Source organism: Chiloscyllium plagiosum, unplaced genomic scaffold, assembly GCF_037043375.1.
Source record: "Chiloscyllium plagiosum isolate Xiang-an unplaced genomic scaffold, Cpla_swu_hap1 HiC_scaffold_36, whole genome shotgun sequence".
NCBI lineage: Eukaryota > Metazoa > Chordata > Chondrichthyes > Orectolobiformes > Hemiscylliidae > Chiloscyllium > Chiloscyllium plagiosum.
In genome coordinates, this window is record NW_028270174.1 from 43,330,626 (window position 1) to 43,343,396 (window position 12,771).

The 12,771-nt window shown below is 41.5% G+C and overlaps 2 protein-coding genes across 4 annotated transcripts in view; one reads left to right on the forward strand and one right to left on the reverse strand.

Moving 5' to 3' along the window:
* idua (alpha-L-iduronidase) overlaps window positions 1–12,771 on the reverse strand; it is a 268,795-nt gene that overhangs the window by 214,853 nt on the left and 41,171 nt on the right. The gene's annotated exons all lie outside the window — the stretch shown is intronic.
* slc26a1 (solute carrier family 26 member 1) overlaps window positions 1–12,771 on the forward strand; it is a 56,935-nt gene that overhangs the window by 26,808 nt on the left and 17,356 nt on the right. The gene's annotated exons all lie outside the window — the stretch shown is intronic.

A 12,771-nucleotide genomic window follows, 5' to 3' on the forward strand; every position in this document is an offset into this window, starting at 1 on the left:
GACCCGTTGTAAGTACGAGACCTGGTTGAGGCGACGCTGCGGGGAATAAAATACTTATATTCTAGCAAACTCGTCTCTCAGTTCTTTTCTCCTGGTCTGTGTCAGACTACTCTCCTGCGAACCCGATCCTTGAGAATTTATAAAACAAGAGGTCACAGATTTAAATTAATTGGAAACAGCTCGGAAGGAAAATGTTTTCACTTGGAGGTGTATTAAGATGAAGAACACACTACCTAAAATGGTTCTGGAATCAGATTTTATTGGAACTTACAAAAGCTGCAGGGACAAGTGGGAAAACACTGAGATGTGAAACAAAATGAGACAGTTTGTTTTCAAAAAGCCAGCAGAAAAAGCAGGTTGAATGGCCTCTTCCTCTGCTGCTAAATTTGATGATTCTGTACACCAAATGCAGATTGACAAAGACATAATTTTTGGCATTTGAATTTCAATTGATGTGGCAATATATCCCAGATTAAACTTGTGTATTGCAATCTCCAGAGACAAAATGATTGGTGAACACTTACACTGAGAACCCAATGTGTGATTTCCTACACACCATCACTAAGAGTCAAAGAACACAGTAACAGACCCTTCGTCCAAACAGTCCATGCTGACCATAATCCTAAACTAAACTAGTTCCACCTGCCTGAACTTTAGCCCATGTCCCTCCAAACATTTCTTATTCATGCACTTATCTAAATGTTTGAGATCTTGGAGAAAATTTGTAGCTCAGGTTGTCGGTTTGCTCGCTGAGCTGGTGGGTTTGTTTTTAGACGTTTTGTCACCATGCTAGGTAAAGTCATTGACAGCCTCCAGTGAAACATTGACGTTCTGTCCCACTTGCTATTTATGTGCCTTTGTTTGTTGTGGTGGGCAATATCATTTTCGGTTCTGTTTGTAAGAGGTTGGTAAATGGGGTCCAAAGAATGAGACTAGAAAGATCCAACACACCCTATTTCTACTGATTACCAAAAGGTACACAAACAAGGGCTCCCCTCAGACCCATAGTCTCATTTCTCAGCACACCAATATACAGGCTAACAAAAGAATTTCAACAAAAACTAAAACAGCTGGTAGAAGACTCAACCCACTCCACCCAGAAATTCCTTAACATCAAAAGATACCAAGGGAAAGAACAGCAAGGTCATGGTTTCCTTCAACACAACGGTCCCTATTCACATCAATAAACATCACCCTAGCCAAAGAAATACTAGCTTCACTGCTAGACAAACCAGAGGTACAAACACCCGACAGCGCCAACTTCATCAGCAAGGAAAGCATCCTCAAACTACTGAACCTGTGGCTTACAACCCACCTCACCAACGACAAGATATATAAACAAATCATATGGACACCTATGGGATCACCAATATCAGGACTTACAATAGAAGCAGTTATTCAGAGATTAGAATAAACAGCCCTTCCCAAAATCCAGCCTAAGCTTTGGGTCCGCTATGTGGATGACACCTTTATCACCACAAAACGCGACAAACTAGAAGAAATCCACAAACACAAACAACATCCTTAATGGTAAAGTTCACCAAACAGGAAGAGAATAATAACCGACTCCCCTTTCTGAATGTCACGGTAGACCAAAAAGCCAATGGAGAACTGCAGATCAGCGTTACAGGAAAGCCACACATACACGACCAGATACTCAACTACAGAAATCCAACACCAAGAAATGGAACTGCATCAGGATACTATTCAAATGAGCCACTACATACTGCAACACCCCAGACCTACAAGAAGCAGAGGAGAAACACTTATACACGTATTCAGGAATAACAGTTACCCAATAAGCGCAGTCCATCGATTCCTGCACAACAGACCTAAACAGGAAGGCACAATACACCCAGAGACTCTAGTCAAGCTACCATACAAAGACATTTCAAAGATGACCACCAGAATATTCCAGTCCCTAGGCATTATAGTAGCCCACAAACCTGAATGGAAAAGAACTGATGAATTTAAAAGGATCCCGCGCCCACAGCCTGCAGAACAAACATAATATACAAAATACCCTGCAAGGACTGCAACAAACATTACATTGGTCAAATGGGCAGGAAACTAGCCACTAGGACACATGAGCACCAAATGGCCACCAAAGATCATGACAAATTATCACTAGCAACTGTACGCACCGACGATGAGAGACACCAGTTCGACTAGCATGATGCATCCCTCCTGGAACAGGGCAAACAAAGACACAAGTGGAAATTCCTAGAGGTCTGGGATTCAAACTGGAACTCCATTAACGAACATTTGGATCCCATTTAGCAACCTCTCAGAAACAGAACTGGAAATTATATCATCTACCACAACAAACTAAGACACACAAATAGCAAGTGGGGTAGAACACCAACACTTTACCAGAGGCTCACTGATGTTACCCAGAATAGTGATGAAACGTCCGAAAACAAATCCACCAGCTCAGTGAGCAAACAGACAACCTTATCTCAATGTCTTTTAATCATTGTAATTGTACACACATCCACATTTCCACTGGAAGTTCATTCCACACACAAACCACTCTTAAAATTAAAAAAAAAGCCCCTCATGTATTTTTAAAATCTTTCTCCTCTCACCTCATTTGTTTCAGTCAATTGAAAAAATCTGAGTTGACATTTCAAAAGTCTGGCCTTTAAGTCACGATTCGTATATACCAAGGTCTCTTTAAACTTTCTGCTCAAATTCTATCAGACCCTTTAGTTTGACATCTAACATGAAGTACCTTATCTGTATTTAAATGACCAACAATCACGCAGACAATAAACCTGATCAAGCATTTTTGTTCAAAGTCTTGTTTCCTCGGTGCACTGTCCCTGTTAACTTCATAGAGTCATAGAGATGTACAGCATGGAAACAGACCCTTCAGTCCAACCTGTCCATGCCAACCAGATATTCCAACCCAATCTAGTCCCACCTGCCAGCACCTGGCCCACATCCCTCCAAACCCTTCCTATTCATATACCCATCCAAACGTCTCTTAAATGCTGCAATTGACAGCTCATTCCATACACGTACCACCCTCTGCATGAAAAAGTTGCCCCTTAGGTCTCTTTTATATCTTTCTCCTCTCACCCTAAACCTATGCCCTTTAGTTCTGGACTCCCCGACCCCAGGGAAAACAGCCCCAGCCTGTTCAGCCTCTCCCTGTAGCTCAGATCCTCCAACCCTGGCAACATCCTTGTAAATCTTTTCTGAACCCTTTCAAGTTTCACAACATCTTTCCGATTGGAAGGAGACTAGAATTGCACGCAATATTCCAACAGTGGCCTAACCAATGTCCTGTACAGCCACAACATGACCTCCCAACTCCTGTACTCAATACTCTGACCAATAAAGGAAAGCATACCAAACGCCTTCTTCACTATCCTATCTATATTTAAATGGAAAATGCAACTATATTAATTTAGGTTGGACCAAAGGGTCTGTTTTTATGCTGTACAGAGTGTGTTGCTGGAAAAGCACAGCAGGTCAGGCAGCATCCGAGAAGCAGAAAATTAAACGTTTCAGGCTGCAGCGATTCATCATGAATCAATCTGCATCGAGACTCCAATGTAAGATAATTTAATACGGAGAGGTGATCTAGTATTTATCTGTGAACACCCCATGCAATATCTCCCCTATTATAGCTTTCCCCTTATGCAATTTCTAATTTCTTTTCTTTTTGCCAGTTCCCAATCCACGGACATGTGGTATCTGGAATACCAACTGACTTCAGTTTGTAAAGGAACTCCCCTTGTGGCACGTACCAAAGATTACTAAAGGCACTGTATCCAACAGGTTTCTTCCATCCATCATCAGTTTGGATTACTATGTCTTCAAAAACATCAGATTAATCAAAGTCATTTGTTTTCAAAAGCAATGACCACTGCCAATTATTTGGTTGTTTTTAAATGTCTCCTAGAGATGTACAGCATAGAAACAGAGCCTTCAGTCCAACTCGTCCATGCTGACCAGATATCCTAAATTAATCAAGTCCCATTTGGCCCATATCCCTCTAAACCTTTCCTATTCATATACCCATTCAGATGCCTTTTAAATGTTGTAATTGTACTAGACTCCACCATTTTCTCTTGCAGCTCATTCCATAAATGCACTGTCCTTTGTGTGAAAAAGTTGTCCCTTGGGTCCCTTTTAAATCTTGCCATACTCATCTTAAGCCTATGACCTCTAGCTTTGAACTCCCCTAACCTTGGAAAATGACCTTGGCTGTTCATCGTATCTATGCCCCTCATGATTTTATAAACCTCTATATGGTCACACCCTCAGCCTCTAAACCTCCAGGGAAAACAGCCTCAGCCTCTCCTTATAGCTCAAACCCAGCAACATCCTTGTTAATCTTTTCTGAACCTTTTCAAGTTTCACAACATCCTTCCTATAACAGGAAGACTAAAATTGAATGCAGTATTCCAAAAGTGGTCTAACCAATGTACAGCTGCAACACAATATCCCATATTCAACGCATCAACCAAAAAAGGCATACATTCAAAACCATATTTTACATCAAAGTGGTGCTGGAAAAGCACAGCAGGTCAGGCAGCAACCGAGGAGCAGGAAAATCTACATTCGGGCAAAAGCCCTTCATTAGGAATGGAGACAGAGAGCCTCCAGGGTGGAGAGATAAATGGGGGGGAGGTGGAAGTTAGAAAAGTCTACAATAGGTGAATGGGGGTGGGGATGAAGCCGATAAGTCAGAGGGGAGGGTGGAGTGGATAGGTAGGAAGGGAGGTGGGGCAGGTAGGACAGGTCATGAGGATGGTGCTGAGCTGGAAGTTTGGAACGGAGGTAAGGTGGGGGAGGGGAAATGAGGAAACTGGTGAAGTCCACATTGATGCCCTGGGGTTGAATTGTTCCGAGGCGGAAGATGAGGCGTTCTTCCTCCAGGCGTCAGGTGGTGAGGGAGCGGCAGTGGAGGAGGCCCAGGGCCTGCATGTCCTCAGCAGAGTGGGAGGGGGGAGTTGAAATGTTGGGCCATGGGGTGGTGGGGTTGATTGGTGCGGGTGTCCCGGAGATGTTCCCTAAAGTGCTCTGCTAGAAGGCGTCCAGTCTCCCCAATGTAGAAGAGACCACATCGGGAGCAACAGATACAATAAATGACATTGGTGGATGTTCAGGTGAAACTCTGATGGATGTATGTGGAAGGCTCCTTTGGGGCCTTGGATGGTGGTGAGGGAGGAAGTGTGGGTGCAGGTTTTGCAATTCCTGCGGTGGTAGGGGAGGATGCCAGGATGGGAGGGTGGTTTGTTGGGGGGTGTGGACTTGACCAGTTTGTCACAGAGATAACGGTTTTTGCGGAAAGCGGAGGGGAGGGAAATATATCTCTGGTGGTGGGGTCCGTTTGGAGGTGGAGGGCTGATGAAGGGCTTTTGCCCGAATGTAGACTTTCCTGCTCCTCGGATGCTGCCTGACCTGCTGTGCTTTTCCAGCACCACTCTGATCTAAACTCTGGTTTCCAGCATCTGCAGTCCTCACTTTTGCCTACAAAACCATATTACAGAGGTGGTGGTGCTGGATGTCTTAAATCACATGAAGGTGGATAATCCCTGGGCCCTGATCAGGTGTATTCTAAAACCTTGTGGGAGGCTAGGGAAGTAATTGCAGGGCCCCTGCAGAAATTTTACATCATCAATATCTACAGGTGAAGTACCGGAAGGCTGGAAGGTGTTGAATGTGGTGCCATTATTTAAGAAAGGTGATAAGGAAAATCCAGGGAACTATGCCTGACGTAAGCGGTCGATAAATTGTTGGAGGGAATTCTGAGGGACAGAATTTACATGTAAAGGCAAGAATAAATATGGGATAGTCAAAATGGCTATGTGCATAGGAAATCATGCTTCACTAACTTGATTGAGGTTTTTGAAGAAGTGATAAATAAGATTGAAGAAAGCAGAGCACTGGGCATTGTCCACATTTTAAAGCTTGACCTCTCAAAACATTTGTAACCTTGCTAGTTGTTTTAGGCAGATGTGGAGTGAATATCCCAGGAGTGATGCAGCTGGTCAAACAGAACTTATTTACACACCACCAAATGAAACACAAACAAAAAGAAAATAGAATTTAGAATAACACTTGTTTGAAAACCCAATTAACACAACAATCCTGCAACTTAACAAAGGAGTTGTTCCAATTTCCTGCAACATTCCCATAAATACATCCCTTGACAAAAAAGGTAAATTCAAACACAGGTTCTTACAGGACAGATGAGAAAAAGTGAGTGCGCGAGATAACGCAAAAGAGCGTGAGAGAATCAGCCAGGGATCATTTGCTGAAGCCAGGAACCTTTTTCATTGTAGCTGTGGGGGAATCCAGAACTAAAGGCCATAGGTTTAGGGTGAGATGGGAAAGATAATAAAAAGGACCTAAGGGACAACTTTTTCATGCAGAGAGTGGTGCCTGTATGGAATGAGCTGCCAGAGGAAGTGGAAGGCTCACTTTTAAAATTGCAACATTTAAAAGGAATCTGGATGAGTATATAAATAGAAAGGGCTTAGAAGAATATGGGCTGGCAAATGGGACTAGATTAGGTTGGGATATCTGGTTGACACAGACAAGTTGGACCATAGGGTCTGTTTCTGTGCTGTACATCTCTATGATTCTCTGGTTTCTAACTGCTAAAACTAGACCAAACTAGAAAAATCCCTGCACTGAAAGAACTGGCCACTCCCCTTGCACTGTACAAGTGTTTTTAAAAAAAAAACCTAAAAGCCCTTTTTCCTGATTGTTGCCTTAAGCAGTATCTGTGAGCCATAATCAAAGTTCCCCTTATTTCAGACAAGTCGGAACTTCTGCCTTTTACAATCCCTTTTGGAAAAAAACCAAGGACAACATAACCTGTTAAAGCAGTAGCATTATCACAATATGAACTTTATTAAGGTGTTCGACAAGGTTCAACATAGTAGACTGGTTAGCAAGGTAGAATCATGGAATCCAGGGAGAGCTAGCCATTTGGATACAAAATTGGCTTGAATGTAGGAGACAGATGATGGTGGTGGACAATTTTTTTTGCCCAATTGTTGAGGTCAGGTTAATAATTTCAGGTATGATTTGAACATCTTTCTTCAATATAGGAGCTATATTGCCTGCTTATGATTATATCTTTTATTGCCAAAGTTAAACTGATAAGCTACACAGCTAAACAGCCTCCTCTTGTGGACAATAGCTTGTAGTATCTATAAAAGCTTTAAAATAGAGAAGGGCTCATTTTAAATGGATGAAAAATGATCATGGTTTGAACTGATTTAAATACAGTAGCATTAATATTGTGTATACTGGATAGTTCTAGAAGCATATCAAATATTTACTAATATCCTTAATCTGCAGATACAGGGGAACCTCGATTATCCGAATGAGATGGGCGCGCACTATTTCGTTCTAATAATTGATTATTTGGTTAATTTATTCAATGCCTTTCTTATGGGGCTCAGAATTTTCTATTAAGTCTGCTCCCCACTCAGAAGACGAGGCAGCAGCGCAGCAGAGCGTGTGCATGCGTGCCCTCGACCCCTCACACCCCGGCCCCAATTTCCCCAATCACATCCACCACCACCACCCCCACCCCGCCAGCCTCCCAAACCCCGTCCAAACCTGCCACCCCCAAATCCCATTCAATGACGCCCCCGTCCGCCCCCCAAAACCCATCAAAATCTGCCACCCCCAAATCCCATCAAAACCTGCCACCCCCAAATCCCATTCAATGACGCCCCCACCCACCAAATCCCATCAAAACCTGCCACCCCCAAATCCCATTCAATGACGCCCCCACCCACCCACCAAATCCCATCAAAACCTGCCACCCCCAAACGCCATTCAATGCCACCCCTGACCCCCAAACCCTGTTCAACACCACCCACGCCCTCCCACAAACAATGTTCGAGATATTATCTGGGGAAGGGAAGTTTAGGGTACACGCCTGTGTAGAACTCCAGGTAAAGTAGGAGAAAGTGAGGACTGCAGATGCTGGAGATCAGAGATGAAAAATGTGTTGCTGGAAAAGCGCAGCAGGTCAGGCAGCATCCAAGAAGCAGGAGAATCGATGTTTTGGGCCCGAAACGTCGATTTTCCTACTCCTTGGATGCTGCCTGACCTGCTGTGCTTTTCCAGCAACACATTTTTCAGCTCAGAACTCCAGGTAAAAAGTGTAGTGAGAGAGAGAGAGAGAGAGAGAGAGAGAGAGAGATCTGTGCTCCCATCAGTCCAGGACTGTTTTCAGCAGCACTTTTAATCACTGCAAACGAAGACGCAAATCAGTTTTGGACACACGTCAGGATCTCGAGCTCTCCTTCAGATTACCAATGATCCAAAAATCAGGTTTTCGGATAATCAAGGTTCCTCTGCATTTTACAAATTATAGTACAGTATAGTATTAACATAATCCTGCCCCAAGCACCTTATAAGCAAAATGTTCAAAAATGTCACTTTAAACTCGTGAAATTCAACTTTTCAGCTACACACCTAGTTACATTGTCTGTAACCAATTTTGTAAAACAAATTATGCCCTAAATTTCACAATAATTATTTTGCAAGTGTAATTTAGGGAAACCTTAAATTTGACTGATTATCCTTATTATCATTTCAAATCATTTTATTCTGAATAATCTAATACATCAAAACTATGGTCACTAAAAAGAACCTATGATTTACTAAATTATGCAATTAACTCAGTGAGAGAGGAAGAATACATCTGATCTCCAAGTGATGCACCAATGCCCTCCATTTTTGCAGTGTGTCTCACAAATTTCAAATATTTCACAAGTGCGATGATTTACAGCTGTGTATTTAAGAACAAACAAGCAAACAATGCTTGATGTAGAAGTACTCCATATCACACAAATATGCTCAGTTTTGGAACTACCATACAGCTAAAATACAGCTAAACTGAGAAAAGTTTCTGTGCAAAATTTTTGCAGCCATGCTTGCTTAGATAACAGTGACTTACTGTTAATACTGTAATTTACTGAATATGAACTCTGAGTATGCAACAATGTCCTTGATCATAACTTCAATATTTAAAAACAAAAGGATCAAATGACTGATTTATTCTTGTATGGGATGTGGCTGCAGAGGCTGGCATCTGTTGCTTATCCCTAATTTTCTTTTGAATTTAGTAACTTGCGAGATTATTTCAGAGGGCAATTAAGAGTTAAATGCATTGCTGTAGGTCTGGAGTTACATGTAATCCAGACCAGGTAGTGCTGGCAGATTTCCAATCCTAATTTTAGTTTTTAACGATAATAATTCATGGGTTACATCGTTGCTACTCAACTAACTTATAATTCCAGATTTCATTGAATTCCAATTCACCAGTTGTCCTGGTGGGATTCAAACGCCTGTCCCCAGAACATCAGCCCAGGCCTCTGGATCACAAGTCCAGTGAAATTACCAGTATATCAATGCCTCCCAAAGGTCTTAAATCCTCATGAGGAAGACTGTAATTAATAGAAGTTCACAAACCATGTTACAGCAATTGTTCAAACTTTAACACTGGCTTTACATTCCTTCTAAACAGAAATTTCTACAGACATTATTTTAATCATGATTGAATAATAATTTAACGAGTCAATAAGATAGCACACTGCTGCAAGTAGATATGATTTAATATAGCTCATTCTTCATTATAACGCTAATTAGCAACAATGCTCGAGCTGGAATTTTTATTATTTATGTCATAAGAATTTTTTTTTAAAAATGATACTGCATATACAATTCCTGGTATTAGTCTCTGATTTTTTACAATTTAATTGTTATGTTATGTATTAAGTTTTCATTCAAACTTGTCTATATTTTGTTAATTCTCTTTGCTAAAAGGAGAAACTATTGCTGTTAATATTAGCATTCTTCCACACAAGTTTAAAAAAAGCCTAACCCTATATTAAATAGAGGACACAGGAATATTATGCAAATTCTTTCAAAATTTTTGTTCACTCAAGATGCAGGTGCCTCCAGCAAACCAGCAATTATTGTCTACTGTTCATTGCCCTTGAGAAGCTGGTATAGAGTTGCCTCCTTAAAACTTAGCAGCCAAGTGGTGAACAGTGTAACAGTTTAGTATGACTTTTAAGACTTCAGCACAGACATGATAAAAGAATGGTGATAGATTTCCAAGTCAAAATAGTGTGTGACGTAAAAAGAGAATTGAAGTTCTCCGGTGGGGGATGAGCTAACCCATGAGCTTGAATTACCAAGGCAGCCGCAAAACTTCAATTCTGTTAAATTTAGGATGAAAGACTAGCATCAGTAATGGTGAAATGATCAGATTGTCTTTAAAATTATTTTGGTTTACTCATTTATATTCTTAAGGGAAGAAATAGTCCTCTTTACTTGATATGGCCTGTATATTTGGAGTGGCACTCTGGCTTAGAGTAGTGAGCACCGCTGTCTTAGCCCAGGGACCCAGGTTCAATTCTATCATAGGGTGACTGTACAAACTCCACAAATTGCCAGCTTCCAAATTGCTTTCTATCATTACCACCCTCAGTAAGCTTTTATTGCTCTGTCATTTATGATAAAGCAATGCTGGAAGAAGCCTCAGCAAACACCAGAACAGTATCTGCAATTCGTAATGCTTGCTGTTTGCAGGTTCAAAAGTTAAAATGCTTCACGCCTCAAACCAGTAACAACATAGGTGCTTAGTAATCATTCGCAAGCCTTGCATGTATGACAAAGACAAAAACAAAAGACAGTCTTTCCAAATCATCATGCCACTGACCAGACTGGTTCATCAATCTTACTGAAATGAAATTTGGGACCTAAAATAGCTCAAGTCTCACATCAGTAACAAAACAGCTGCTGATAAGTACTCCAATTCTGCTAGTCAATTCATACCAAATTAAAGTCAGATTTAAGGTGTTTTCATTCAAAAATTACAAGAAATTTTTAAAAATCTTTATACAATCACAGGACATCCAAAGCACTTCACAGTGTAGATATTTATAGTCAACCTGTTCAGGTTTGCTATGAACACCTCCAAGAGCAGGTAAGTCTTGAACCCAGGCCTTCTGGCTCAGAGTTAGGGAAACAACCACTGTGCCTCAAAAGCCCCTAGTCAATACCCTTAATAATCGAGGAAACACAGCAACCAATTTGCCAAAAGCAAATAGCACTGTCATTCAGTAATTTATCACTTAAGTGGTTACTCTCTGAGCAATGGAATTGGTTTAGGGATGCATTTACAATCAGGACATTGTCAGGATGAGAGTCCTGAGTTCCTACTTTGGAAACTTTGGCATGGGATTGAAGCTGATTTAGCAATTTGGATTAGAAACTGGCTTTCTGTAAGGTGGCAACAAGTAGTGGTTGATGGAAAATATTCAGCCTGTAGTCTGGTTACTAGTGGTGTGCCACAAGTTTTTGAGATTGTTTTGAGACCAGTGCTGTTTCTCATTTTTATAAACGACTTGGATGCAGGCATAGGGTGGATGGGTTAGTAAGTTTGCAGATGACACCAAAGTCGGTGGAGTGGTGGACACTGTGGAAGAATGTTGCAGGTTGCAGGAGGGCTTGGATAAACTGCCGAATTGGGCTGAGAGGTGGCAAGTGAAGTTCAATGCAGCTAAATGTGAGGTGATGCACTTTGGGAAGAATAACAGGAAGACAGAATACTGGGTCAACGGAAAGATTCTTGGTAGTGTGGATGTGCAGAGGGATCTCTGTGTCCACGTACATAGATCCCTGAAAGTTGCCACCCAAGTTGATAGTGCTGTTAAGAAGTGTTAGGTTTTATTAGTAGAGGGATTGAGTTCCGGAGCTGTGATGTCATGCTGCAACTGTAGAAAACACTAGTGCGGCCTCACTTGGAATACTGTGTGCAGTTCTGGTCACCCCTGTGGAAGCACTGGAAAAAGGTGCAGAGGAGATTTACCAGGATGTTGCCTGGTCTGGAGGGAAGGTCTGATGAGGAAAGGCTGAGAGACTTGGGTCTGTTCTCATTAGAGAGAAGGCGGCTAAGAGGGGATTTAATAGAGACATACAAGATGATCAGAGGATTAGATAGGGTAGACAGCGAGAGTCTTTTTCTGAGGACGATTACATCTGCTTGTATGAGAGGGCACAGCTGCAAATTGAGAGGTGATAGATTTAAGACAGATGTCTGAACCAGGTTCTTTATTCAGAGAGTGGCAAGGATGTGGGATACCCTGCCTGCCAACGTGGTCAACTCAGCCACATTAGGTAGATTTAAACAGTCCTTGGATCACCATATGGATGACGATGGGATAGTGTAGGGTGATGGGCTTAGATTAGTTCACAGATCGGTGCAACATCGAGGGCTGAAGGGCATGTTCTGTGCTGTATTGTTCTAGGTTAAACCACATTTCTATTCAAAGAAAGTTCCCAAGTCCAGATCCAATCCGTTGCTGTAACTCTGGTGTTGTGAAATGGCAAATGCCATGTGTTCTAATGGCAAAGATGCCATGAATTGAACAAAATAGCTGTTGATTGGACACACTACTCAATGTCCTGTTGGAACAAAACAAATTAAAACTAAATGTTTTGACACTAACTTCAGATTAAAGTCTCCACTGAGACAGAATGATGTTGAAATAAAACACAGTGTAAAATGGGGATTTACTGTTATAACCAGATAATCTCGTTTTCTGGTGTTATCAACATTAATGATGATAAATCTCCCAACCTTTTTTAAAATAGTGCCTGGAATCTTTTACATCCATCTGAGCAGGCAGACAGAACTTAAAAGATGATAAAATAACTATATTTGAGAGGGTCTGCTTGAATGATTCCTATACTAATTAACACTTAAGACACTCA